Here is a 6,629-nt window from a genome sequence, read left to right on the forward strand (position 1 = left end):
CCCCTGGTGGTCAGTGTGTGTCATAGTGACCAGGTCATTCCCATCATTCTGCTGTTAGGGTCAATTTTCATATTACCCTTTTATTATATAGGAGTGCCTGGCCAGCCTGGGTGAGGGACTGATGGCTGTTTGCAGGCTGGCCAAGGCCCCCAGACACCAAGCTCCCTGTGGAGGCTGACTGGAAGCACGTATCTGGGATTTATTTGTCTTATAATTGAAACTTTGTTGCCATAAGCGGAGGCCACAGCCAGCTCAGGGCAGGCAGGAAGCTTGGCTTCCTCCATCGCCCAGGCAACCAAGACTCCTGCTTGCTCCAACTCCGTGGCTTCTGGCCGCCATCTTGGTTGGGTTAATTTGCATATAGTCGCTCTGATTGGCTGGTGGGCATGGCTTGGGGCATAGCAAAGGTATGGTCAATTACCATCTTTGTCTTTTATTAGTGTAGATATTATGTCCAATCATTGTGCAGGGTGCTAGACCCTATGGCTTCTTGGAACCATTTCAATTAATTTAATATTTTCTGTCCAGAATTATAAAATATTAGGGCTCAGGAAAACCTTAGAGTTTCTCTGGATCAAATCTCTCATTGTATAGAGAAGGAAAATAGAGCTTAGAAGGATGACATCACTTACCCAAGATCTCACAGATGATGAAGAGTGAAGCCAGGACTAGACCTCAGGTATTCTTCTATCTAGGTCAGTGTGTTTTCCATCACACTAGAATAGTACCTTAATTTACTGATTCTAAAACTACCTATTTAAAGCAATGGTTTTCAAACTTAAAAATGCATAAAAAGCATGGGTGATGAGCTTATTTAAAATACAAGTTCTTGGACCTCATAGCCAAAGATTTTGAAAACCTGAGACTTGGGTTTTTGCCTTTGCTGAAATCTAATCTGTGCATCCCATTGCCAAGACTGGCAACCTGGGAGTGGAAGGCACCACAAAAAGGACCGTCTTTTAAAAGTCATCTGGCCAGGAAGGACAATATTCTGTAATTTACATGAAATCACTTTGATTGGGAACCCCAGGGTAACACTTGTGCTTTATCCTCTTTTTAAAAAAATATATTTTATTGATTTCTACAGAGAGGAAGGGAGAGTGATAGAGAGTTAGAAACATCGATGAGAGAGGAGCATCGATCAGCTGCCTCCTGCACACCCACTACTGGGGATGTGCCCATAACAAGGTACATGCCCTTCACTGGAATCAAACCCGGGACCCTTCAGTCCGCGGGCCGATGCTCTATCCATGGAGCCAAACTGGTCAGGGCTGTGCTTTATCCTCTTGCCCTTCAGCAGACATTTATATTTAGCTATAAATAGTACTTAAACATAAAAGAAAACACAAAATAATATATAAATTTAGGAGGTTTTGTAGAAGAGTTATTTAGGCTTATAAAGTCTTTCCCTTTGTTTTAGGTTGAATATCAGTGAATATTTCTAAAACATCTACAGTATACCAGCACAATTATGAGGGAGATAGGCACCATCTTAATACTTATGGATATTGCAGTCTATTCACTCTAGTGGAAAATTTTATATAGTGGATTTAGAAAGAGAAAGAGAGAGACAGACAGACGCACACAGACAAATTTTTCTGAGGCCTGGAGTGATAATCTCCATCCCTTAGGGACAGCTCTTCTACTTATGAATATTTTAAACTCAAAGCAAAATGATGGATTGCATTGGAGATTACAAGAATAAACACAACCATCCAGAGCCAAATATGGCAAACTGGAGCCTACCTAATATATTGCTTTAAGATGTTTGGGGGGATTGTCTCCCCCTTAGAAATCTACAATTCTTTACCATTTTTCAGCAGCTTAAACTTTAAGCCCTACAGATTTATTCTTCTGGATATGGAGTCTCAAGAAGAAAAACAAATTCTCTTTTATACCTGCATTTAGCAGTTTATCAAGGTTGTTCATATACATTATTATTTTTTATTCTAATAACAATGCTCCAAGGTAGATAAGGCAGCCTTATTTTCCTATTTTCAGATGAGAAAATTGAAGCTCACAAAGAATGAAATTATTTGCCTCTAGTCATGCAACTAACAAATGATAGAAGTAAAAATTAAACCCACGATTCTTACTCTAATTTTAGTGTTATTTTTATTGACCATTAAAAACAACAAAAATATTTTGTTATATGTTTAAGAACAACTAGAATGGATTTTCTTATTGAAGAATGATAGGTAAAGTAACTTTTTAATTATCAGATTGCAAGTGTCCTAAAATTCTTGGACTTCATTTTAAAAAGTCAAAAAGAAAGATTCAACTCAACGAGTAATTAAAGCTCCTCAGGCCAACTTACTTTAAAAAGAATATTTATCTTAAAGTAAACCATTCAGTTACTGGGAATTAAAAATAAACAAACAAACAAATAAATAAATATATTGTTAAATGTTTTAAAGTTTTTAAATGATTACATCTATAGGTTAATACATTTGTTTACTAGACTCATCCTAAAGTTTGCATGTGGGTATACTGAAAATAAATGTTACCTTGTTAAGAGAACACATGTAGTGCCTAAACAGATAGATGGAATAATGGATGGAGGGATAAAAATGGCAGATATCAAGCACTTTGTTATACATAAGAGTGAGTGTACAAGGGGTAAAGTAAAGCAACTGATTTCATTGGCAATTCTTTAAATTTTCAGTGAGAATGATATAAAGCAATGGCCCACATTTCCAAATTTTTACAGGTGAGAGATAGAGAGAGAGAGAGAGAGAGAGAGAGAGAGAATGAAGTGGAACTAGAATGAAGAAATAAAAGTCTTATTATTAAGATCTGACCAAAAAAATCCTTTCTTTTCTTTTTCAGCCAATGTCACCCCAATAAATTTAATTTAAAAAATCAAACAAATACATAAGGACACATATGTAATACCTTAATCAATAAAGAAAAAAATTCTGACAAAAAAGTGAAATGTTTTCATGTTTACATATATTTCTGTAAGAAGATATCACTACTATTCTTAAAATTGGGCAATCAACAAATACTACCTTTAGTGACCTTTTTAGATCTCTCTTCTGATGGTTAATCTTTTGGAATTCATTTGACCAAAATCTAATTTACATTTTCTTAGCCATAATTTAATACTATTTGATTTTTACTGACTTATGAAAATCAAAACAAATTAAAGAGAAGCAATCTCTAGTCAGAGACATTAAAGCAAGACCACAAAAGGAAATACCTTATTTCTGCTGTTCCTTGTTTTACTTCAGATTTTCCATTGCTGGCAAAAATATAGATTCTCTAAACATCCAAAAATGTTTTCTACAGGGTCAGAAAACATCTTTGAATAAAAGTGACCTCTAAGACCCCTACCTATTGTTATAATTGGATTTTAAACTAAAATAACTTAACACTGGCAACCACATTAAAAGGTCAGGAAATAGTGTGGGTCTAGGTTGAACTTCTAAGTCATCAAGTCTGACCTCTGCTTCTAGGCAATATGTACCAAACTCTGTTTTCTTCTGATGGAAATGTCATTTGCCTGAATTATCTTGATATTCAAAGCCCTCCACAGTATGGACTCAGCCATTTTTACTTTGTTTTGATCCTATGTTCCAATTATATTGCCCTATCTGAGTTTCCCAAGTGCACCTATACCTTCCTACCTTCTATGCCTTTGTTTATGCTGCTATATTTGCTTAGAATCTTTCTGCCTCACCTCCACTTGCACACATTCTACCTCTATCACCTTTATATTCACACTCTGCCTTCTGTGTCAGATGTCTGTATTTTCTATTCACCTTTGCATACACTGGTGCCTTGGTTAGAGTAGTAGTTCAGTAAATGTATGTTGAATATTATCTAAACTTCTATATTTTCTATTAGCTATAACCTTTAATTCATTCAACAAACATTACTGGGGTTTCAGCACTGAACATGATAGACAATATTTTTATCTTTTTAAAGATGTTATTCTAGTGGAAAAGACAAAAATAATCAATATATAATTAAGGAAATTATAACATGCTATGAAGAAGGTTGGAGACTTCAGATAGGAAATGTGATAGATTAATCTATATATTACTACAGTACCAATAAATATGTGTTTGAGGGCTTTGAATAGTTTTCATTTTAACCAAATAAAAGATTAATAATTATATCTTACATTTTCATTTCATTTAGCCATTTAAAAGCATTTTTCAACTTTTCTTATTTGGTCCTTACAACATCCTTGTGGACTAGATATGATTGTTAGTGCTCCCATTTCACAAATGAGATAGATAAGGTCCAGAAGTTTATTTATTCAGTGTTTAAAAAGTGATTGCATCTTGGTCATTCATTAATTTAAGAAATATTTATTGATAGCCTACTCTGTGAGAAATATATAAAGCTAAATAATACTTGTTTCCAAGGAGCTTTCCATTTAAAGGAGGACCTGGCCGGCAGGCTCAGTGATTGAGTGTCAACCTATGAACTAGGAGGTCACAGTTCCATTCCTGGTAAAGGTATATTCCTGGATTGTAGGCTTGATCCCCAGTAGGGGGTGTGTAGGAAGCAAGTGATCAGTGATTCTCCTCATCATTGGTGTTTCTATCTCTCCCTCTCCCTTCTTCTCAGTGAAATCAATAAATATTTATTTGAAATATAAAAACAAGGGGAGGGAAGTGTAGAATTAACTATTATCCAAGGTCATATGATCTCAGGCCCATAAGAAAGTTATCAAGGTGGAGCTCTGGCAATTCAGTGGAGGGAAGGTGTACTTCTGACTGAGGGGAACCAGGTAAAGTTTTAGGAAGTAGTGGGACATTTTAACCAGGTCTGAATTTTCTCTCATTTATAATGACAGTGTGGAGATAATCTCAGATAAGTTCCCACTGAGAGAAATAATGATGCTATTTTGTTTCATACATTATAACATATGACTATTAAACAGAGGGGCTGATTTCTTCATGTGCTTCATAAATTGGCTCTTCTGGCAGCTCCAAAAGAGAAGTCTCCCTATTGTTTAGAACAAAGACACCATCATTAGATTAAAATGTGTAGCTTCTCAAAGTTATTACTCTGACGGAGAGAGAGAGAAAGAGAGAGTGAGTCAAAGAGAGTTAGTATAAGCCAAAATGGCCAACAGAGTCCCTTCTGATTTCTGAACATTTAAAATACAAATACAGCGTTGCCTAGTGTTGCTCATTGGTTAGAGTGTCAGCGCATACTCTGGAGCATGTCGGGTTTGATTCCCAGTCAAGGGCACATACTTGGGTGGCAGTTTCAATTCCCAGCTCCAAATGGGGCTTGCACAGGAGGCAACCAATGTATGTGTCTCCCTCACATCAATGCCCCTCCTCTCTTTCTCTCCCTCTCTCTCCACCTCCCTTCCATTCTCTCTAAAAATCAATGGAAAAAATATCCTCAAATGAGGATTAAAAAATAAAGATGAAAATAAAATTAAAATAAAGTAAGATACAAATACAGTTAGACAAAAAGAAATATTTTTGGATTTTTACATTTCAATTTCTACCTTGTATGCCTCAGTTTGCTGGATTTATGCACTGTTGCAATTTATGAGCACCTGTAAAACAGCTCATTCAATGTGGTCAGGGTTGAGCCTCAGTCAGCTAGCCTGGAAGGAGATACCACTCAAAAATGGGACAACAACAATGAGGACCCAATTACAAAAGGAGAGCCCAAATATCCCACAAAAAGGACACTTCTAGAGCATCCACTCAGGATTTCAAGGATAACACATCACTGGGTCTCACAGGACATTTAGTACAAAAGTCCACCCCAAAAGGTTAGGAGTCATAGCAGTTCTAATACATAGAAACATACACAAAGAGACAAATAATATAGGAAGACAAAGAAACAACCCCACAATGAAAGAAAAGGAGGAATATCCAGAAAGAGAGCTAAATTAAATGGAGGTAAGCAATTTATCAAGCATACAATTCAGACTAATGATTATAAGGATGTTCAAGGAACTTAGTGAGAACTATAGGAAACTTAATATGAACTACAAAGAACTTAGTGCTAATTAAATCAGAATGAAAACTGACATAAGAACCATGAATAAGAACCAGCCAGAAATGAAGAATACCGTATCTGACATCAAGAATGCACTGGAAGTATTTAGTGACTTTAAGCATGTTTTCACATGTCTCTCAGCCTTCTGTATGTCCACTTTTAAAAAGTGTCTATTTAGGCTTTGCCCATTTTTTATTGGATTGTTTATCTTCCTTCTGTTAAGTTGTATGAGTTCCCTGTAAATTTTGGAGATTAAACCCTATTGGAGATAATATTGGCAAATATGTTGTCCCGTGCAGTGGGCTCTCTTGTTGGTTTCTTTTGCTGTGCAAAAGCTTTTTACTTTGATGTAGTCCCATTTGTTTATTTTCTCCTTAGTTTCCATTGCCGTAGGAGTTGTGTCGGTAAAGATATTGCTATGACAAATGTCTGCTATTTTGCAGCCTATGGCTTCTTGTAAGATTTTTATGGTTCCCTGTCTTATGTTTAAGTCCTTTACACATTCTGAGTTTATTTTTGTGTATGGTGTAAGTTTATGGTCTAGTTTCATTTTTTTTGCATGTATCTGTCCAATTTTCCCAACACCATTTATTGAAAAGATTGTCTTGACTCCATTGTATGCTCTTGCCTCCTTTGTCAAATATTAA

The sequence above is a fragment of the Myotis brandtii genome, unplaced genomic scaffold, assembly GCF_000412655.1.
Source record: "Myotis brandtii unplaced genomic scaffold, ASM41265v1 scaffold40, whole genome shotgun sequence".
In the NCBI taxonomy this organism is placed as follows: Eukaryota; Metazoa; Chordata; class Mammalia; order Chiroptera; family Vespertilionidae; genus Myotis; species Myotis brandtii.